The sequence below is a fragment of the Cyanistes caeruleus genome, chromosome 9 (assembly GCF_971803275.1).
Source record: "Cyanistes caeruleus chromosome 9, bCyaCae1.hap1.1, whole genome shotgun sequence".
Classification (NCBI taxonomy): domain Eukaryota; kingdom Metazoa; phylum Chordata; class Aves; order Passeriformes; family Paridae; genus Cyanistes; species Cyanistes caeruleus.
Window position 1 is genome coordinate 18,774,114 of NC_141709.1, and position 24,046 is coordinate 18,798,159.

Genomic DNA, 24,046 nt, shown 5'->3' on the forward strand with positions numbered 1-24,046 from the left:
GGTGTTGATGTGAGTCCATATGTAATCACTCTATTTCCTTCCACCTGAGAATAGAATTTGATTCAATGGAGGCATATATCCTGTTGTGTAAAGGTTTTCCATTCTTCCAGAGATTCCCATTCAACCATGATGTAGACTGGAGGGGCATTATCAGAGGTTAGTTCCTGCTGCCACAAATGTGGAATAACCAGAAAGTGGTGAAGTTATCATTTTTTGTCCTTGGTCCCAACCAGAGCCATGAGATGTAATAGAATAGGGCTAAGTTTTCTCTATAACTTCTGTATTTTTTCTTTGTGTCTTAGTATCAGACCCCTTAGAAGTGGTGAATGAGAATGACTCCTCTGTGGAGAGATCTAGAAGTTTCTGCTGGAAATAGAGATTTATACCTGTTGAATACCCATGAAATCAGGTGTCTATTTTTGTCAGTTCCCAGTGATTTGTCTTCTCTGATGGTAAATTTTCACAGGTTATTGCAGGCCTTTTCTGGCTAGAATCTTCTGAGGTTCCACCGAGAACTTTGCCGGGTAAAGTCTGTAGAGACAGAGGGACAGAAGCTCACTATTCTGTGCCTGTTGGCCAAGCTGTTTACAGCTTTGCAAGGGCACAGCAAAAAGAGAGGTGCTCATGGTGAAGAAGCTTACTTTTATCTTCTATGTAAGAGACTTCCTACTGGGTGTAGATCTACTCCCAGCACATTTCAGAACCAGGTATGTGGAACAAATCTCCCTTGTATGTAAGCCTTATCCTCATTCTCTACCATGGATGTACCTATGCAATCAAACCTTGTCCTTTATATTTTTTAAGACTACATTCTCTAATCCTTCTTTATTTTCTGCTTCTGTGCAATTATGTCTTGATCAAGAAGCCATCTTGGCTTTAGGAAAGTTTCTTGTAATGAGATTACAGATGGTATTCAAAATTTAAGTGGCTATTCATGATTCTGTCAGAATAAGAAATCAGACTGATCTTTCACACTTTGTGGAGATTTTATTTAGTTTATCCTTGACAAAGACTCTCCTGATAGTAGAGGCTATTCACAGATGCTGATACACTTTACTGTCTTTGTGAATAAGGGAGAAACATTTGAGCTCTTCCCTGCTCTAGAGTAAGGCTCGTGAGCAGCTGTTGTTGTCTGTACATTTGGTTTATTTAATATGTACAGGGTAAAAACACATTTAGCTCTCTGCCTATGGTATTCTGTATGGAAGTGTGGAAACTAACCTGAGCATAATGTAATTTGGTTTATGAAGGACAGTCCCATCTGATTCAAATACCTCTCAGTTGTATGATACATACAGAGCAGCTGGTGATCATGCTTATTGCTTTGGGTGACTTTAAGAGCTGAAATATGAATGTTGCCCTACACATACTGCAATTATTTCTTCAGCATCAAATTGCCATGTTCTCTTGCTATTTCTGTGCTGTAATCCATGTTCTGGTCACCTGCCTTGTATTCTGGGACCTGCTTTCATACATCTGTATGAAACATCTTGCAATAAACTTGATCTTCCAAGCCTCCCTTATAAAATTAGAAGAATTATCCTTGTTCCCCAATTTAGGCTTTTGAGCTGGAAAGCAAGCCAGAAAAAAGCTACATGTAGAACATACTGTTTAGTCGGACAGAATAGGAAAAGCTGCAGAATTTTGGGGTTTTTTTTGTGGAGATATTTTGTTTGTTTGGGTTTGGTTTGGTATTTTTTACTTTTTTTATTTAGACAACTTAGAAAGTAACTCTGTTTGTAAAAGAAGTAAAATTTTGTATATATGTCTTTCTAAAATGTCCCTGAATTGTTGGACTTTTTGTTTCTGTTTATCTATAAAATTCACAGAGCAAACAGAACATTGGGTTAGATGGGGAATTGGGTGTAATTCTTCTTTTCAGTGTCAGAGTAAGATGACTGTGAGCTGAAGCTCACCTTCCTGGTTTGAGGGGTGCTGGCATCCTGCTTCACAGTTTTTCAGCAGAACAGCATCATGACTATACGGAGGCCTTGACTCTTCAAAGGCATTGCTGGATTTATTTGTGTGGTAGTTAATCAATTTTCTTATCTGTCCTCAAACCTTAGAACCAATGGTATGTAAATTCCTAAATAACTGCATGCACCAGGCCTGCACAGACCAAGATAGAGGAAGAATTAATAAAACATACATATGAGTCTCTGCTGATTTCTCCACACATTAAAGGCTAGTGATTGCCCAGCAGTGAGCACGTTTGTATACATACTTCTCACATGCCATTAACAGAACTGACCTCTTTCAGCAGCACACACAAACCCAAACTATATCTACAGGAACCTTTTTATTTCTTAGACAGAATATATTATTGTGGTGTTTTCAGTATGGTGGGGAAATGAATAAAGGTAACAGTTCCCTTAGGTTAGATGAGACTCTGACTTCTAGCATATTATGGGCAGGATGAGCATAATATCTAATGATAGAAGGGCCATTCCTGTCCAACCAGTTGCTGCTGGTCCGTAGGAAAAACAGTTATATATCTCTGGGAACCTATTTGCAACCTTGGTTGCAATTGCCATGGTTGATTCCATTAGAAGAGAAAGAGGAATGGAGAAAACAGAACAGTTTAACACACAGCACAAATGCACGGTAACAAGAAAAAAATTAACTGCTTACAGCATTTACAAAACATTTTTATTTGTTCAAGATGTGATTCTGCTCTGAAAAACAGCACGTCAGTTCAGTATGGATGAGTAGCTGTGTTTGCCCACTTTGATATCTAAAGAAGGTGTTTGTTTCATATAATTTATTTTGATTTAAGTAATAAAAGTAGCTGCCTAGGTGAAACTGTGCCTATTCTATCACATATATGACCTACAATAAAAACCTAAAGTATTCAAATACTATTTCAAACAGGATCTTTACCTTTCAGCAATGTAGAAAAAATCCATTTAACTCCTATGTGGGTGCAGGTATGACTGAGTGGCTTAAGAGCCTACTCCTTCTGGTTGACTACTTCCCCATAGCTGAAGAATAATACAGCCTACAGATCAGATGTCAAATAAATCCTGTGTGAGCTCCTAGACTGCTTCAGGGCAATCCCACCCAGGTAAATTTAAATGATATAAAAATGGTTTAGTCCACATAAAGGTACTTGCAACACTGGGGCAGCACATGGAGCTGAAGCAAACTACTGGGTTGGTAATTCTTAAACCATTTCAGCTAAGTCATTAGAGGAGGTCTTGGACGCAGCCTATACTGGTTCTTGCTCCATTGTGCCAGAATGTAGTTCCCCAAAATGCTCAGCTCCTGCTTGCTACAGTGGCTGAGCTCTGGCATTTCAGAGGATGCTGCAGATCCCAGTGAGGCACTTGCTTAGGGGAACATTGCTGAGGGATCCCTCGAGACAGATCTTTCACTGCTGTAAAGTGTCTGAGCCCCAGTGAAGCTGTCAGTCAGTACATCGTGCTGCAGCTGCAACGCTGTTGGTAATGCTGTGAAGTAAAGGGAGAGCCTGGCTGACGGTCAGATCTCACCTTGAGTCTTCAGGATGAAAGTTACATATCTGGCACTCTTTGAGGTGTTTTTTAACCATATTTAATTAGGAATCTAGTAAGCCTCTCTGAACATAGAACCCTTTGTTGCTGCTTTCATAATGTCACTTCTCAGAATAGCACAACACAGTAAATGTTATTTAGGAAGAGGATACTGCAAAAACTGTAACAAATTACTTCTTCAGGAAGGCATAGTGGTGAGATAGGTGCTCAAAATCTGGAGATATAAAGAGAAAATAATTAATGTGTCCACGAGTGCAGCCTTAAAGGGATGAAGAACATTTGTTTGACCATGAACACCACTAGAAGGCAAGAAAGTGTCTATTTTTCCTAAGATGAGCGGGATCTTTTCTAGCAGTACTTAGGTAATCTGGCTGTTCAATGATCTAAAGGTGTACCCTGCTTTCTAATTTTGATCCAGGTGTGTTCATGCTCCATGGTTCACAGCCCCGGCTGCATGCTTGGTGTGGTGGGAGGAAGAAGAACCCCACTGAAGTGCAAAGGTCAGTCTGATTCTTAGACTGTGTCTACAGAGTGCAACAAAGTTCTTCACAGAAAAGTCATGACTGAGACCTTCCCTCCTTCAGACTAACTCAACATGTAAGAAATTAGGCAGATTCTTGCCAGGTCAGAGCTGTGATGCTTTACTCTGTTCCCAAAATGGATTTGCTTCAGAGGAGAAGGCATGCATGAGGCACAGAGCTTAAATGGCTTATCCAGAAAATTATGGCAGGATTTAGTTAAACTGTGAATAAAATCGTCCAACATCTTCCCTCACCTCTTTTCTCCAGACATCTAGCATTAAATCCCTGTGGGTTTTTTTTTAATTTCTCCTGTTTCTACCAATTCATTGTAGATTGGGTGGTCTTTTTGTGTGTATGAACTGATGACACCATATGGGACATATAGTTTTACATTGGCCTGTAAAAACTGAACAAGATGGAAAGCATGCTGTAACAAAATCATGCTTTTATTCAAGTGACAGTCCATAGGACAAGCTGAAGAGAGGCAAATACAGCTTTACATCAGAGATTCATTGATACAATATGCTCTGCAAAAAGATAGCTGCCTCCACATTGTAACTTTCTGACTTTTGTGTGCACTGTGATTCTCTTTACAAGTGCTTCTGAGGACTGCAAGAAAGAACTCTTACAGCAATATCATCCTGTTCAATAACAGCCACCTCACATAATACCACCAAGGACTGTTCAGGTTTCTAGGGAGCTCGTGAACTGAATCAGTGGTGTCCTGTGGACACTACATGTTAATCCTTTACGAAAATCTTTCTGTTGCTCTCTGGGAGTCTCCCAGCCACCACAGTCCTTCTTCTCTCCAAAGTAACATGAGATACAGTGATCTCTGCATGTTTGGCTTCTCTTTGAAATGCTACAAGAGCACTCTTTCTTGCTGTGTTTTAGTGCAATGCAAAAGGGTGCACTCAATGGACTCTCAGATCTGAAGGAAAAGTAGATATTTTTTGGTTGACTTTTTTTCCTTTTAGTTTCCACCCTTCTTTTGAAGTATGACTAGTTTTACAGGTACTGTGCTTCCAGCTGACACACACAGAATTAAAGTGAGATGTGTATTTTTTGACTACTAAGAAGTGCAGGGTTAAAGTTCTTTTCTTCTAAAGAAATGGTCCTGTTGTAGATTTTTTTTTGTCCTGCCGGTATGGTCTGTGTCCCCTCAAAACACAGCCATAAAAAATTGCAGTGCAGCCCCAACAGAGATGGCAATCTAATGCAAATGTCGATGAGATGTTGACTCTACAATGCTTTACCTAAAAGGTGAACAGATGAAGAAAAGAATCGGAATTGTGGCAGACTGAGAAACAAGCCAAAAAAATTGGAGAGCTAGTTCTCATCCAGCAGCTTGGTCATTCCAGGAAGTAATATAGCATAAAACGTAACTGTTGTAAAGTTTAGGTTAAGCTCCACAGTGATTCAAGAGATGTTCAGAAAGAATTGGAAAGGACAAGATTAGACCCATGGCTTCCTTTCTGCCCAGAATATAGCTTTCTACGATGGCATCAGGTGTTTGTGGACAAGTTGTGATATTGGCAGCACTGTGAAAAATGTCTTGGACCATAGTGTTTTGAAGGTAATGAAATATATCTGTTACTCAACAATGGATACTGTGTTGACCTAAGTTTTCATAAATGGCAGTCTAAAATCTGTGGAAGGCTGAGTAGAGCATGCCAGATGCTTGTCACTTTACATAACCAGACTGGATGCCTACAGATCTAATATGCAGACCAAGGGCCCTTGTGCTTGAGAACCTGGGCTATCCTGTACACCCAGCTTCTGAGTGGCTAGTTCCTGCAGCAGCTGTGGCTGTCTTAACACCCGTGTTTTACCAATATTATGTCTAATCTTTTAATCTACAGCTTTATACTTGGATTTTTTTCCTCTATGGACATACTGCCTTCATTTCTCAATCCATTCTCTCTTTCGTTCCTGACACTTCTTTGCAGGGCTTTTTCCCCACTCATTCCTCTTTCCCACCCCACAGTGACAATAGCCAGAGTCTGGCTGGCCTTGGTGGATCATGTACTCCTGTGAGAAGCCACATCCCTAAACAGGGCAGCAGACTTTGGTTAGCAGCTATTGCCTACACTAAACAAAATGCAAGTGTTTGTTGTGACTTTATTGGCAGTCTGAAGAATCCTTTTAGTCCCACTGGGGAATTCCTTGTTAGATGCTGTAGAAAAATGGGTGGAGGTTCAAAGTTTGGGTATATTCATTGGTTATTTTCCTATTTAGAATGTTTGGAGACACATGAACAACAAGAGTGAATGAGCTCTGGATACTAGATGCCAAATGTGTATCAACTCCAGCAATGAAAAGGGAAAATCATTCCTGACTAACCATAGCCAAAGAGCTTGTCTTGAAGACTATTCCAGGTCACTGTACTGTGGACTCAGGATGTCCATTTTTCCTCAGTGAGGTAACTTTCAGAACAGAACCTCAGTGGAGAAACAAGAGGTTCTGATTTGTTGCTCAAAGTAGAAAAATAAACGATGTTGCACTTCATAAATAGGGTGTTAATGATAGCAATGAAATAATCGATTTCTCCTCATTAAGTAACAAACAACACAAGCTGAAAAATTAACCAGTTTGTTTCACACAGTTGGATTAATGGAGAACCAAGCAGATTCCTCTCACCAATGAATAATGGCCTAGAGAAACACAGTGCTAATCGAGTCAACAGCGCTAGTAGTAAACAAGTCAATCCTGTATTTATTAGAGCAGTAGAACATGCATAATACATTGAGCTCTAGTTATCAGCTGAAAGTTGCACAATGCTGGCAAAATAGTCTGTTGTATCTCTACTAGAAGAAGATTGTTTCCTTGACAGGAAATCCATATGTCTAGGAGGAGAGACATTAATTTAGTAGAAGGTGAGAAGAGTGCCACATGTGGAGCGGGTGGCCTGCTCTCGACTGAACGGCCATTCAATAATTACTCTCAATGCATCACTAATACAGCAAAAAGCACTGTCAATCAATCAGCACCCTGACTTTGTAAACTTATTAATGTTGCTTAGGTTTGACTAGAAGTTTAGAGGAAACCATGGATAGTATTTAAGTAATACAAAATGTGAAAATATTATATTAGGCAAGTCAGACTGTTGTTTTTTTCGCACAGGAATGTGCAGAGGTTTCAGTGTCTATGAAGTGAGTGTATTGGAATGGGATTCAACTCATTTGTCTTCTTGTAGTGTACAATAGGTTTGGCCTAGAGAACAGCATGCTAAATTGGACCTTGGAAAGCCTGCTCTGCCTTTGACCTGCTGGATGATCTTTGGCTTAAATGTGTCTTTTTCTGACACAGAAGATAGGGATGATGATAGCGCCTCTTGTAAAGCACTTAGAAAGCAAAGAAGTCCCATATGGAAGACATGTAAGGATTTATAATTTCTTTCTTTGTGCTTAAAGTATATTAACCTTAAATTTACTGGTTCTGGTGGAATTATTCATGATGATCTCGTTGGAGGGGTTTTCTCACTGAGGTGAAGGTTTTTTTCTGCTTTAGTTGACTGTTTGCCTACGTTTGACTGATTAGCTAGTACCAAGGAACAGCTTTATACACTCCTAGTTTAATAAAGGATAGATTTAGTGCTGAAGCATTTGAAAGGTGGGCACAGAGAAAACTAACAATAACTGCTATTCACTAAACTTCAACTTAGGCTCACAAAACCAGTTAATGATAAAAAGTCAACTGTTGTCCCTGAATACTCCCTGATTTTGTTTTAATTCAAGGAACAGCCTTTATGGCAATGTGATTTATTGTAAGTGCTGATGTTGGTCTTTGCAAAAGTCAAATCTCAGATATTTTCAGTTTAAGATAGCTTCATTTTCAAAAGCTAGAGGTATCACTATTTTTTTCCTAACAGATCATGTTATCACACACAAGAAACGTGATTCTGCAGAACTGAAAAATCCAAAGATAATGAAAATTCATAAAGAATTGATAAAAGAAGAGGAAGTATTAGGGATATTCCTGAAGAAGCTGTATCAGTAGGGGAGTTTCTATTACAGGTAACTAGAGTAAGTCCCTCAGGAGTCTTCTGTTTTCATCTATTTATTAAACAACTAAGAGAATAAGACAAACTATAAATTAATTATACTTACCAGCGACATAAAGTCAAGGCAATGGTGAACACAGATAATGCAATTCATAGACAACAGGGGGCCAAATTTTCTCCTTGCTTACACCTGTTCAATCTTACTGAAGTCAATGGGATTGGACAGGTGTAACTGAGGGAAGAATGTAGCCTCAGGCCTTTTCTACAAAGGGGTGGAGAGCTGGTGAAAGATGCTTAATGTTAATAAATATGAAGTCTTATCCATTAGTCTGAGATGCACAAAAGACAAAGAATGAAGTGAACAGAGAGATGAGGTGCACAAGTGCCCAAAGCATGGGCACTTTGCACAGAGGAGCTGTGGTGATTTCAGGGGATGCTGTGAGTCTCAACCCAACCCAAATCTTTGTGGTGGCTGTGAGATCTCAGCCCAACCCAAAGCTTTGTGGTGGCTCAGAGGAATTGCACCAGTGAAGGATTTTGAGTATTTAGGTCTGTGTGCACAACCTGCATGGCAGACTGGAGCACAGCACATAGCTGTCATTCTGTTTATTGATAACTTACATATACAGTAATATATTGATGACATATACCGTAATATATACATATATTGTATATACATATACAATAGTAATGACTACCTCTTATAAATTAAGTGTTGTCTCATAAACAGATTAAGTGTCAGTACATTCCAGCCCTGCAGTTGTCTCACTCAAACTGTTCACCAAACTCTTGTCTGGTAAAAGGTATCCACAGTCTTACATATTTGTTCACAATCTAAATCTCAGGTTACTGAGGTAACAAGCAGGTTAATCATCTCTGCCACATTTTCCTTAATTGAGGGAGGGCACTTAATTCTCCACTTCAGTCAGCTAAGTACAATAGCCTTTTTTAGTTGGCTCTCATAGACTGTTTTTGATCCACTTGACTCTGAGACAGTTCGCCTCTCTCACTACAGTGTACAGTACTGTACACTAACAACAAACGTGATTGAATTGCTGAATTACACAATGTGCTTCCCAACTGTCTTGTGCTACAATGTTCATACATAATTTATATTGGAATTGCATTAGGTTGTGTCCTTTGCATGAGATTGGCTGTCTTGTAGCTTATAGCACTGGCCCTGTGATGGAGTTGGGGCAGACTCCTTCTGCACTAGCATGGTTCTGGGAGATTGGCCCATGACTGAAACAAAGTAGGGGTGCACATGGGACTGGGGAGCCTTTCCTTGTTCTGCCTGTCTGCCTGAGGTATGTTCCCTGTCTCAGTTCTCTGTCAGTAAAAGCAGTTCTCCATCAGTACAAGAGAAGATAATTTCCTATAGATATACAGCTGATCTGGATTCAGACTGTGTATGAAGTGCTGCAAGGCAATCTGTGATACCACCTTGTTTTTTCTGGGGCCCCTTGCCTCTAAAATTTTAAAAGAAAGAAAACACCACCAAGTATCAAGTGCTTTTTGTGAACATTCAGAGCTTAGCCTTCAGAATCTCAAAGCTCACAATGTTTCCTACAAAGATTTTGAGAGGTCTTCCATACTTTTTGTAAACTGCTTAAGCAGGGAGCCATATAACTGTCACTGAAATTAAGCCAGCAGTATAGCATATATTTATCAAATACAGAAATAATATCCAGCAATTACAGGCAGAAAGCACACTGCTTGTAGCAGCTTCAGGGGGATTCAAGTAGGAAAAATTAATTAGAGCTTCAGTATTAATAAAGCTCATGCAGCTCATGGCAGAGGGTCTGGATTTTTACTTATATACATGTGGATGAATCTCCAGGTTTATGTCTGTCTTGTGAGATGGGAGCCATAATAACACAATGCCTCCTAATGCCAGTCTGGAGAGTGAAGCAAATAACAAAACTTTGCCCTAGTTTGTGAGTGCAAGGTTTTCAATGACCTCTTCAGACACTCTCCCTACCCACCAGTGTAACCCTAAATCCACCTAAAGCCACTCAAGTACCCCTAAATTTGAAAAGGAAAAAAAGCTAAAGAAGTATTAAGAATTGTAAACCAGGGCATTCTTTTAGAATTTGTTGCTGAGAACATGAAAGGTTGATTTGTGATGAGAATAGCTGGCTTCAAATTTTCATCAGTATGGGACTTCTAAATGCCTGCTACTAGCAGTGTGTTTTTATTTATTGTGATGTGTGCTTCTCTTTAAGTTTGGGAATCATCAAAATAGGGTAGACTCAGCCTTTGTAATACAACCCTCTAGGAACAATTTTATTCAGTCAAAGTAATACTGAGACCTTGGAGAGGAGAATTGATCTAAAAAGCATATTTTTTTTAAGAGAAACCCTTGCACCAACCTTCTATTGTATATTATCATTAACAATTTCTGCTAACCCAGGAAGACACACTGCTTTCTAAAGTAAAGCTAAAGCTCACTCAGCTATGTTAGAAGCAGATTTTTGAATCCCTTAGTTCCTCAAGTCTTTAATACTGCCTGTAAATCTTGACAAATTACATTTTTGGACTTCAAACAATGTTTTTTATGAACTTTTCCAACTGTCCCCCTGAGAAATATCTAAATGACCCAAGAACTACTTACATTTTTTGCACTGTGTAAACCAAAATTTCACAACTGCTATAATTTGAAATATTGTATCCCTCTATCTTGGGAAAAAAGGAAACAACCCACAACCCCAAGCTCTCACACAATCATGTTTGTTTTTCCTCTTCACTGCATATGACATAAAACCAGCTACCATGTCTGAGGTCCCAAGTAACAAAGAGAGAAATCTGTTCTTTTTTAAATGAAAAAGACTCAAAGCTTAAGAAAGTAGAGGCTAATCTGCAAATAAGAAAATGTATATATTACTTACCAATGAGAAAGAACATACTAAATGTAACTTCTGCTGGAGAGAAGAGGGAGAGAGCTTGGATCCCCACAGTCAGAGAGCTTCACTGCATTTATACCCATGCTTCTGGCTAAGAAGAAAAAACACTTTCACAGCGCCAAATGCCCTCTCAGCATTATGTGCTTACCACTGTTACAAAAATGTTATTTCTTTCTCTTCAGTTAATTTGCTTGAGACGCTAAACAAAGATGCAAACTGGCAATCAAGAAAGCAATAGTGGTAATTCAAAGAGAAACAAAAGGTAATACTGAGAGTAAGACCAGTACCATGAGGATAGTTGCATTTGGTGAATTATCAGCAAATGAGCCAAAGAGATGTTCCTTCTATTTTTTCCTCTGGTGTTTCCATGATGGTCTTAGAAATGCTTACCTAATTTTAGTCGCTTAAGTACCTTTTTTTATTCATATACACCCCAGAGAATGCATGTCTCTTCATTTAGAAAAAAAATGGTTCTGCTGCTCATTTCTGTAGCATTTTTGACTGTTAACCTTTAAATTATTTTGTGGGAAAAATGCTTGTGGTAATAAAGCACTCCCAATTATTTTATAATTTAAAAAGAAATCAGAAGAGAAAATTCTTAAGAAATGCATATAGTGATTTAAGCCCAGATACTATTCAGAAATTAACCCAAAAAGGTACTCATTAAAAAGGAGTTGAAAGCATGTATTCCTTGCTAATTTGGAGGTTTATTTATTTCTTTTTTTTTATAGCCACCTGAATGCATAGAAAAGATGTTTGTGTACTTCTGCAATATCTTCCTGTCTTTACAGTGTTCTAATTAAAAAAAAAAAAAAAAAAAAGACACAAAAAGACAGCCAAACAAGTTTGAAATTTTAATAAAATAAAAAAGATATGAAATATTATTTTGGTGTTATGAACCAAAAATACAATAATGAATATCAATGGGATTTTAGATTATTCCCACTTGTAAAAAAACCCTCCATAACTCATTTGTGACTAAGGCAGTTTTGAATTATGGGATATGCAGTTCACTCGTGGGATAAATTACACACTCCTCAGATAACCATTATGTATCTGGCAATGTCTGTATCATTCACAGCTCTGGGTAACAGCAAGAGACTGTGCTTTCCTATTGCTTTAGTGAGTGTACTCTTCAAACATTTATTGTACAATGGTTATTGCAGGGGATAAATAATGCATACGAGGGAAGAAATTTACATTATAAGTTGATTAAACTGCTTAACAGTTTTTAGCCACTCTCTAAATAAGGATTTTTAACCAGATTTAATCTATGCAGTGTTTCGTGTCCAAAGAACTAGCATTTAATCTCTGTTTAACTGAAATTTAGTTAGCAATGTTGACACCTCTGCATTTTAACACTGGGATTTCTTTGTGAGACACAATCCCTTTCACTCAACTTAATATCCCATCTTGGTCTCTAAGGGAAAATAATTGAGTTTAGGCTAGTTCTAAATAGCGATAAGGACAGGGAACACAGATGGGTATTTCATTGATTAGCACTAACACTGGCCTAAGGCCTTGGTGTCAGGCATTAGATTAGGACATTACTAAGAGAATGACAGAGTTTTGGCACTTTATTCCTCCTCAATAACATTCTTTCACATATTAAGTTTATCCCACCCTAGGTAGCTACTTTATCATGCAGAAGGCCTTAATCCACTGATGTGACTCTATCTGCTTTCACTTTGATGCTGCCTCTGTTTACAAGAGTAATGCAGCCTGTGTAAGACAAAGTACTCGTGACAAGAACAACTGAATAAGGCTTTTAGATGCACAGAGCTCTGACCTAAAAAAAAAGAGAAAAAAAACTTCAATAAACTTCAAAATACTCCAAAGCAAAAGAGAAGGGAAAAAATCAACAAAAACCAGAGGCTTTTTGAAATGAAGTTATGTTGTTTGCATCATGAAGAAGCAGACATGAGTTTTCCATCAAGAAGATTCAACTTTACTGATCTTCTTGTACTGCACTTTATCTTTTCTTCACCTTTGACCTTCCTTTCAGCGTCTCCTCAAGGCATCATGAACGTAAGCCTTGTGGTGTTCTTTTAGAAGTAGGATTGCTGCTATCCCCTCTGGTGAATTTAAGCAGCTGTTGGAGTCAGTGACAAGGTTGGCTACAGATTTGGTGTACTGGCTGGGAAAGAGATTATGGGTCAGTCCCCAGTGCTGGGAGACAAAAGATTCAAGTAGTTCAGGATTTTTTGGATATCCGAAAAAGATTTCATGAAATTTGTAAGGATCTAACAGTGTATTGCAGGTTTCATGTGGTCTAAACAGCTTATAGCAAGTAAAACTCTAGGTAGCCAGTAAGTGGTGTTTTCACAGCAATGCTCCTTTGCAGAGGTGTATGAGGTCTTGTGTAATATAATTCCACAAAATTGCATTACTGAGGACAGAAACTACTGATTCATAGTACTTGCAGGAACTGTGACTATTAGGTGGACTGCCAATTTTATGAAACTCAGACTAGATTATTGGTGTATTTATTACAGGAAAATGAGTTGCTGGTGAGGCTTTTTCTCTCTAGTTAATAGAAGATTTAATAGACTGGCTACTGAGAGGGCCATTTTGGATTTCTTAAAACCTCATTTAAAGTGATGCTAGCAAATTTTTCTCATTTTTTCTAAATAATGGGAAATTTTTTGAAACTCCTGAAAGATAACAGAGTTATGGGCAGCAAGACAAAGGTTTTGACCTTATTGGTTTGAATCTTATGAAGATTTTCCTCCTTCAAACACAGACTTATTTAATTTTAATTTTGTTTGGAGTGTCACTGTACCTGGATTCTGACTGAAGGTAAGAAAGAAAATTGCCTTCTTTCAGTTTCAGACAGCTTACAAGAAATGTTATTTTATTAGCATTATAAGCCTGCTGTGAATGTTGGCAAAAAGGAAATGTTATGTTATATTTTTATATTTGCATATAAAATAGTCCTGTTAAGATTGTTTAAAATTATCCACATGACACAGGGGCTATCTTAAATTGTTCTTGTTTACACAGATTGAAATTCTGGCCTTCAGTTGTCAGACAGAAACATGTGTTATCTTTTCACTTAAACTGGTACAGAATAGAAGTAACTGCATGTAAGTCAGTCGAGCTGAATAAAAACCAGAGGAAAAGATCCTATCTGATGGTGGTATTTTTTGCATACATTGAGGTATCACACTGGGATATTTCCTTTTTAAAAGAAAGAGTGAAAACTTATGTGACTTTTCCAGACCTTTAATTTTATATAGTTGCTCCCGCCTATTTTACAGTTTGTACACTGTATGGACAAGCAAAGTTTCTTGTTCAATTTTTTCCACAAATTATATGAATTTTGCTTGAATTTCCCAGCTAAAATTCTTTCTGGAATTATCTCTTTAGAACATTATGATTATTTTTATCATGATAACAACTCTTAAGTGATTTGTGTTACAAAGAATGCTAAAGTGGCTTCTGATTCTACTTTTCAGATCATTAACTATTTTTTGCACAGCAGCTTCAAAATGTTGTGAAAAAATGGTTGTTCTCCTACTTTTTTCAGTGACAGCTTCATGGCAGTTGAGTCTGTGGTAACAGTTTTCAGTGCAGCTCCTTTTCCCTAAATTCCTTTCTAAATGAGATGTTATTGGCAGTGCTGATGAAAAAAGAAAGCTCATAGGACTAAACTGGAGCCTGACAAAGTGTGACTAGGTGCTGGAAAACTTCACCTTTGCTTTATCCTGCCAGCCTTGGCTCAGTTTTCTAAAGGTCCTTTCTTGGCAGCTTCTCTAAGCAAAACAAGATATAATGGCAAATTATAATTTGTTTTTTCAGTTATGGACAGGGATTGCCACCAAATGCAGGATTTTGACTCGGGTTTCCACAGAATAAAGGTGAGCACAAACATCCTATGAACTGTACTCTCTACAAAGAATTTGCATTGGTTTTGACAGCACTTGAAAATATAAAAGGTCCTAACAGTTCAAAGGGTGGTATTTTAAAAAAATAATAAGCTGTATTTGATAGTTCTGTACACTGAAGTGATGTTTCTGCCCACCTGTAAAAAATGCTCTCTTTCGAGCACTTCTTTTGCATCCTTTTTCCTGGTAAGGTAGATAGAAACTTTGGCTTGTTTGGACGAGAACTGAGTGCAGTTCTGGGGCTTTTGAGCTCTTTATGTGCAGCAATGAAGAGGCTGGTTTCAGATTTAAGAACATGGTGTTACTTCAGATCAGGAACATGAGTTTCTCTCTAGTATTTACCCTTTTGTGCGGGACATCCTGACAGCAAGGGTTTTAAGTCTTCATGGGGTTTTTTTGTTTGTTTATTTGTTTGGGTTTTTTTTTGTTTTGTTTGAAAAGGGATTATGCCTGTGCAGAAAAATGTAGAACATTTCCTTGAGACTTCCTGTCAGTGTATGAGTTTAATGCACATCTGAGACATTGGCAGCACTATAATAAGCCACAGTGGTAGTTACCATCTGTCATGTTGCCAAACTATCTCAAGGCACATTTGTCTTTCTCAGGGAGTGGAGAATATGTCAGTGCACTTGGAAATGGGAAGAAAAGCTGTGCTTTTAGCCCACCCCTACCACATAACCACATCTGGTGCTTCTGGACATACATAGAGGAGATTAGCTCCATCTACCCAGCAAGGCAAGGCAGAAGTCTACTCACTCTCTACAGCTTAGTCCACTTCCAAGGCAGCTTCAACTGTAATATCATGCCACCAAAATATCACTGTTGTTTGTTGTTCATTGGATCACTTCCTACAAAATAAAAAGTGGCAGGAGACGAAGATGAGTTAATGGAGCCTCAGCGGGTCTGGGAATTGCAGGGGTGGGCCAAAGCCTCTGCGAGTCATTGCCCTGCTCCTAGGTGTAGCTGCTGTGCCACTATGTAGGCTCCCAGGCAGGGGAAAATGGGTGGGGAGCCTTGCAAACATGTGCAAACATCTTGCTCTTTCTGCCTCCAAAAGAAATGGGGTGTCTGTACCCAGAGGCCAGGGGTCCAGCATGACAAGGTCGGGTGAGAAAACGGACCAAGGAAAAAAATTATCTGAGAAAAAAAAAACCAACCTTGAAAACCCCACTCTTAATTAGATAAAATGTGCCTGAGGGAAAACTGGTGAAAGTAAGTATTAATGGTGAAACACCACAATAAATGGGTGTTTTTACTTTTTAAGTATTCCACAGTTTCTGCAAGTAAGGAAGAAAAGTGTCTGATTGAGAGAGTCAGATTGGGTCCGTGCTTCAAGGGCAATTCCTGTGTCACTACTGGGGTACGATTCCCACTGTCACTGGAGTGTGTATCAAATACACTCTCAAGCACCTGATTTTACTGTCAAAAGTGGGATAATTCCTGAGGGGAAAAATTGCAGCTTCAGTGTTTATTGTGTTCAGATCGACCAAAAATCCAACATGTCACGCTTCTTCAACAAAATTGGACTATATTAGAATGAATTTCATCTTAAAAGCAGACTTTTATCTAATTTCAGCCACCTCCTAAGATGTGTATGTGAACATAATCTAGACAATAATGCAAGGCAGTTTAAATAAAACTGAAAGTCTTTAGGCCCCAACTCAGAATTAAAACTCTTAGAAATCTTGTCTAATGTGTTGTTTATGCTGCCTGCCCCCATTCTTTGAAAAATGCAGGCTAGCCAAAAGTTTTTGATCCTTCTGCTATTAACAGATGGTATATGTAGCTAAGGATAAGCTGAGACTATCACTTAGGCCTCAAGCAAAGGGGTGAGGGATGCTCCCCTGTGGGTACCCTTAAAAGGCCATAAGCTTGAGTAGCAAAAATGAAAAGGTCTAGTGGTGGTGTTAATTACGCAGAAACCACACAGAAAGTGCTCGCTGTCACAGAGTTGAGAGGTTGTGCATCCCTTCCAAAGATAAAAGGCATGGTATGAAAACATTTTGCAGAGGACAATGAAGTGAAGATTAGCATAATCTTTTGCAGTATCCTCAGTAAGCTATCCATGAGTGAGCTGCTTTTTTCTCATTCCTTTTGCTCTAATGTCTGGATTTAAGGAATGGCAATGTAAGAATAGGCTTTGTCCTTGAAGCCTGACAGTTGTGTTTTCCCGCCTTCATGTGATCATCCTTGTTGCTAGTGTACTGCTCTTCTGGTAATCAGACAATGGAAGGAAAATGAAGTGTCGGTTCATTGACAGAACCTTATACTGACTATGTTTTTGTCTTAATCCAGACTCATCAGTGCTCTTGCACTTTTTCATATTTTCTCGTTTCTTCTGAATCAAAAATGTAAAATCACTTTTTATAAATGTTTGGGATGAAAAGTAAAAGCAAATAATGCTGGAAAAATCCTAAAAATAGCTCCATGAAGCCTACAAGCAACAGAACAGTATAATTCCTCTCTGCTTGGGAGGAGAGTGTCTGTGGCGGATGCCTGTTTAGCATGTTAAATTGAGCATGCTTTCGTACCTACCTCAGAGAAAATGGCTCTTTAGATGCACGTCCTCTGGAGCACAATGTTTAGTTTTAGCGTGGAGACTTAGCCATATACATGTTTTGGTTTAACGTGGCTGTCTCTAGGGCTGACACAGTGGCTAATACTCAAGTTTGTTAGCCACTTTGATCCTGAGTGCCCTGTTTTAAGTCTTGCTACTGCTGGTTAAGCTAGCACTTTGTTACCGCGGGGATAACTGGAGGATTCGGAGTGTTGGGAGGCACTATCCCCAAGATCAAAATATAAAAATAGGTCTGAGGTCAGGGAACTGTACAGACCCCCAGAAGCTTTTCAGTTTTACAGCTGGAGATAGTCTCTTAAGTATATATAAATCGTCATTAGGATTCTGACAAAGAAGTGCACGATGGGATTGCTGCAGGGCAGGCTCTTTGAATCTTATTCCTGATAAAAACCACTTCTGGCTGGCTGACAGGAGACAAGGCAAGTTCAAGGAAGGCATTAAAAACATCTTAAATCTATTGATGGCATCAGAAGTGTTGGGATGAATAGTTTGGGATTAGGATGAAAATTTCTGAGTGCAGTCAAGGCAGAGAATTTGGCTCCAGCTGGCAATTCTGGAGAGAAATATGTTTCTGAATATGGTGAGATTCAAATAATAATGCACAGGATCACTGTGAAACTTTCTGAAAGGGAATAGTTGAATTTTTTTCCCCTTCCTTTCCTCCCCCTCCCCATTCCCCCCAAGGAAAACCTCTGTCTGATTGAAATATCATTCTAGCAGAAGGCAGGCTGCCTATCAAAGAGCTGCCTAGCAGAGACACCAGTGAGGCAGCAGGAGTGGATTTCAGGGCATTGATGGGCACCTCTGCCCTGCTAGGAGCAGCTGCAGTGGTTCATGGCACCAGGAGCTCCCCATGGCTGCTTCTCTTGAACAGAGCAGAGGGACAGTGTCTTTCCACTGCCTAGCATGCCAGGGCAGCCTGGGATGATGCAGGGCAAGGCACCTTTGCCTACCTGGGGCCAAATTTTCCTCACTGAACAAGGAAAGCATCACTGCTCATCTTTGCAAATCAACAAGCAATGCAGCTCCTTCCACACGAGGGCTGAAGGGAGGCTGAGACAGACATGGTGGTTTTCAGCCTTTTCCAGGCTGTGGCTCCAACCCGAAGGCTTTGGGTGGCATGCATTTTTGTCACCATATTAGTAGGTGTCCAGTTGACAGTGACATTCAGTTTCCCAAATTCTTCATTCCCTACAATAATGTGAATGTTAAGAGTTTTTGCACCAGAAAAGTAGTCATGTCTAACTCCTGAACCAGTAATTTCAGTGTACCTATAGACCTGTTGCTCTCAGTCAAGCAATAATGTGTTGCTCATTCGTATTTGGATTTTGCATTGATGTAACAGCACTGAATTGGTTAGAGTACCGTACTTGTCCCAGGTCTTCAGGTGTAAAGCTCTATTGCCTTTGGCCCTCCTAGAAATACTTACCTCTGTGAAACTGAAGGGAGCATCCATGTCTGCCCACGGCTGCATGCACTGTAACAGTGAACTATGGGCAGTGTGACAGCTACAGCACAGGCTGTGGTAGCTCCTTCTGCAGGCACAAGGAAATTCTAGTGGGAAGACTTTCCCTAATAACTCAATAGAAATTGTTTTAATTTTCTTCCTAACTGATGGTCAGTGGAGCAATGGCTGAAGGACACATGCTTTGTTTGAAAGACTAGAGAAACTGGTAACTGAGCATACCTGCAATGGAGCATCAGCTCCATTTGTGCAGCACTGCCCTGCAGCACTGCCCAGAGCCAGGTGATTTGAAACTCCAGTAGTTCATTCCTCCTTGAGACCTTTGAAGCAGTGTTTTTTTCCCTATGATACATGGACACTGCATCAATACGATTGAAAACTAGCCTGGCATTTTGCTGAGTGCAAATGAGACTGTTAAATGAACTGTTCAGTGAGAGGGTGACAAAAGGTCCTAGTGGTCAGAGTTACCCTAAGTTCTGTGCTAGCAGTGAGAAGGGCTATCAGCATTTTGTTAAAGAAAAAAATAAATTGCGGCTTTTCTATCCAGCCTAGAAATCTGCCCCAACCTAATGCAAGCAGACAGGTTCAGTGCTACCTAAAATTATTTTGCCTCGTCAGTGAACTGTGGTGTTTGCCTGTTCATAAATACTGTGGACACCTTATTGTCTGCTCCACTGCCATCTGACACACAAAATTGAATCAAATACTCACAATATCCAACTTGTTGTCAGATATCAGGTACTAAAATAAGCCTGCTTCTCTTTGTGTTTTAGCTATCATGTCTTGTAATGTCAGGCTCTGGGATCATGTTATGTTTGTCTGGGTCCCCCTGAAGAAGAACCCAAGTGATCTGTGATTCATGCTGATTTGAGTGAGACAGCAGTTGGTGGACAGCAGAGAATGGAAAGTTTATACCTGGAACAGCACTATACCTAGCTGTCAGCACAGCTCTGGATTTGCATAATTGCTCAAAACATCAATGAGAATTGTTACATTTAATTACATCTTATTTACAGGGGACTCGCTCCAATATTTGATTTATTGTCAAGCAATGGAACAAACAGGGAAACAGTTGAGGCACTGTCACGGGAGGAATTTAAAAAATATGTAGGTGTGGAACTTAAGGACATGGTTTAGTGGTGGACTTAGCAGTGTTGGGTTAATGGTTGGACTCAAAGATCTTAAAGGTCTTTTCAAGCCTAAAAAATTCTATGATTCTGTATTTGAAAGAGTGTTAACTGAGGTACAAAAAAACCTAACCTAGAGATAAGCAGGAACCAGCACATGAGAAAGCTCATTACAAATTTGCTAATAGTTATTTTCTTCTTTTAGAAGCACTTCATAATAAGATATCCTTCAAGCACTAGCAGTGATAACCATTTAAGCTTCCCACAAGTGCATGGCAACAGGAGTCACAAATTATGAAGAGAACAAAAGCATGACAGCAAATATCTTGCAGCTTTCTTCATCACTACAGAAGAAGCCAGGTGAGATTTTGTTTCTGTTAAAGTTCCTTGGAAGTGCAAGAGCTTCTGTGCAGAGCTAGCACAAGGACATGTTGTATATTTTGGATGGCAAAATTTAAAACATACACATAGGTCAGGAAGCTAAATTAAACAACAGCTTCCTTTAATGACTAACCCCTTTAAAAATGCAATTCACGGTGCTTTCCAATGCATGGCATTTGTACTACCACTTATCTTTGGAACGTTATTCTTCATAAGGTACTATAGCCAAACACAGAACCCTTCATTCCCATGATCTGTATTCATATAGGGTATATCCTGCTTTATTCACTGTTATGAATATTCACATCAGTATTTCGGTTCGTTCACATAAATGTTTGTGAAAGTGCTGCTTTATTCACATAAAACCTCTTTGTGTGAAAAAAATAGGAGGACATTAACAAGAACATTAATCTTTTGCTACTCAGCTTTCAGTTTTCACTTGGAGAGCTGTCATTCATTAGGAGCAGACACAATATTGCATGGCTCAAGCAAATGATTATTCCTTAAAAAACTAACTGGAGAAGCAAGCTGTTCACCAGCTCTCCACAGGCTCACCTGCAGCTCACAGAGAAAACTGATGGAGTCCAATGGGATTATGGGGAATATGAAAAGCTAAACGTGTGTCTAAGTGTTGTCAGGATCAGGGCTGATGCACACATCCACCACTATCAGGAGCAGTTTTTGAATTATTAATGATAAGAAAAATTGACTAAATTAATTGGATAATTTATTAGTAATGAATAATTCGAGTAGCTCTATTCCTGAATGTCTTCCTGCCCTTGAATAAAGCAGTTTGGAGGTGCTGCCTGCCTCTTGTTTCGAATGTAGTTAAAGCTTCAATTAGGCTTGCCTACATTGAAACTTGACATACCAGTTTCTTTCACGTATTTGTACAGACAGAGAAGCAAGTCTGTGTTTGGGTTGTATTTTTTCAGGGTTTGAAGTCTTGTTCAAAGATCTTGAAAGATTGAATGACTGAGGACATAGACTGGAATTCTGCCCTTCAGTTTATGTGCAAAATCAAAAACATGCAAAGTTTGGTACTATCTGAGTTTCATCTGATAAGGCATACATTAAAGTATAAAAAGAAAGCCCAGAAATAGGAGACTTGTCAGTTTGAATGTTAGTTAAATAAGTACATAAGATAAACAGTTCAGTGAAGGTTATGTAGCTGAATTTTCAATCAGGATGCACAAAAGGCTGTTGCAACAGCATCTTCCATTACCAAAAACATGTAGAATTTGTTGCACAAAATAGCAGACATAGTTTACAAAGGAAAGTCTACCAATTTTAACAAATCTTTTTTTAAAAATTTAAATCATATTAATCAATTCAGAGCACCAAAAATGCCCTTATCTATGAGCTCTTTTAAAAATCCAATGTACAGCAGGTTTTGACTGTTCATTTGTCACTTAATTATCAGTGAAAAGTCTTTCTTTCAAAACGGTTTATTTCATACCTGCAAACAGGTACTGCATGCTACTAAATTTAGTTAAATGTATCCCTTTTTTAGATTTAATCTTAAAATAAATTACTGTTGCCATTCTGTTGACCATAATTGGATGAATAGCTGCACGCTAGTGATACTACCACTTAGTTTCCACATGGTACAATACACTGTTAAACTATTTTGCTTCATGGTATTATTAAATTTGAAATAATTGGCCCAGAGAGTCTAGGCAAACTAAGATTTTGAAAAAGGAAAGAAACAATTGATGTTTAAGTGGGCCAAAGTCCTCACTGCCTGTATCTATACTGAAGAGAGCTGCTTCCACTGCTGGTAAAAGGTGTATCAGGGACACAGGAGACAAGCAATGGGGCAGGAACCAATGCAGTAGCTTCTGGTGCCACTGTCTGAGGACAAACCAGTGACTGCCTGGAAGAATTACTCTGGAGAGTGAGACAGGGTAAAAGTGGAGTTCTGACCTAACCAGGGAATAGGTTTAAAAGATGTCTGAGAGGGAAGAGCTGGCAGTGGGCATGAGAGAAGCAGAAAGAAGGAGTAGCTTTTATGTAACTTGGAGAGTGTGGGTGTGTATACATACATACATACATAAAGGTATTTATGTATGGCAGGAAATTTGAACATTCTGGGGTTTGTAAGGTGCAGCACTGCAAGGCACAGACATTTTGTACTTTCCCCTGCTCCATCTTCACTTTTGTTTCTTGAGTGTGGCATTAGGAGGAGCTGACAAACCAGGACAAGTGATCCAGACAGCCTGGTGTCCACATGCAGTTTGGGAGCCATGTCTGAATCCTGGCTGCTAAAGCTCTGTTCCTTTCTACAGTGACATGGACAGGCTGCTTTGCTCACAATATTGCATCAGAAGGTATGAAAAGGGAGGACATGGCATACTGCTTCCTCTTCCAAAAAATGGCTTGTTTTACAAATCAGTGACCAGAAACAGCAGTGAACACAAGAGGTATGGAGCTCTGAAAGGTCACAACTTAGAGGTGGGTGGAGGTATACCTGCATGGAGATCATCAGTGAAGAACCCGCTGTGGCTACAACCCTACTCTGGGGAACACTAAGGATTCTTTAAAATGTGGTGCATAATATTGCCTACAATCATTGTCACAAATTAAAGTTTCCTTTCCTTCCAAATTAAAGGCCTTCCACAGAATTCAGGATTCGGCCATGAGAGAAGAGTCTCCTTTCATATCTACAGATATTGTATATGAAGTTTAAGCACTACTGTTTATTGTGTTTTTTCACATGTGTAATTTATCTGGATTCTGCAGGTAGATTTTTTTTTACATTTGTCCTTTGGTGTTAATGTATTTTTTGTAGAATATGTGTAAATAGATATGAGCAAACTGTGTAAAAGTTATTCAGCTACCCAGTGAACCATGTAATCTGTTGATTCATAGAGACAACAGATAATAGAGTGAGATATTTGCTTTACACTGTCTGTATAGTATCTAGGCACAGAGTCAATTTGTGTCCTGTCGGGGCATGTTGTACCACACTATATTATCACTTTGAGGATAGGCAATTTGGGTAATGAATATGTGAGCTGGTGGGGGTGGAGAAGTATCTCTGATATTATCTATAAAGTGGAAATGTTGATCCAAGGTTTTGGCTTCATCCTGGTTAATACAAAGCACTAATACCACAGACAAGCTCTTTTGCTATCTTGGAAACAGTATTGTTAATTAGCTTCTACCTTCACCTCTATCATATCATAAAAATGAAAACAATGTACTAAACACTGACATTTTCTTTGTACAGCAGGTATGAGTAAAAATGCCATCCCTGTGGGAAAACACAAAAATTAAATGGGAGTAAATGAGCATTTTGAGAGCAGTTGAAAGAAAATAGTTACTATTTGTTATGCTTGATCCAAGGATCCATTTGACCAGGTTGTGGTTATCCTCAGCTACTGCAACAGCCCATCACTGTACCTCTGTTCCAGCCGCTCCCAACAGCCCTGGGGTAGACATCTGTGCAAATGAGCAGGAGGTGCAGTGTAATGACAAATAGGCCACCCTCTATCCACTCTCCAGAATATTCTTCATAGCATCAGATTTTTGTTTTCTTGTTAATCCTTCTCTTAACAGATGATCTTGCAAGCTGTTGACATTGGCGTGACTTTTCCAGGAAAGTACCCCCAGATTCCTGACAGGTATTTACAAAAGGGAATTTGTGAAAAAGAGATGTTCCAGAGC

General features: G+C 39.1%; 1 long non-coding RNA gene across 5 annotated transcripts in view; it reads left to right on the plus strand.

Moving 5' to 3' along the window:
* Positions 1–23,676, plus strand: part of LOC111932816 (uncharacterized) — a 53,522-nt gene extending 29,846 nt beyond the window's left edge. For 2 of the 5 annotated variants that reach the window (XR_015290474.1, XR_015290473.1), the window contains exons 2-8: positions 467–707; positions 3,931–4,012; positions 6,272–6,455; positions 7,230–7,411; positions 7,905–8,049; positions 20,202–20,356; positions 22,666–23,676. This is a non-coding gene — a long non-coding RNA (uncharacterized LOC111932816). Of the gene's footprint in view, positions 1–466; positions 708–2,927; positions 3,065–3,930; positions 4,013–6,271; positions 6,456–7,229; positions 7,412–7,904; positions 8,050–20,201; positions 20,357–22,665 lie in introns of all 5 variants that reach the window. The other 3 variants (XR_015290476.1, XR_015290477.1, XR_015290475.1) reach the window with 3 other exon arrangements.
* Positions 23,677–24,046: the final 370 nt, after the last annotated feature.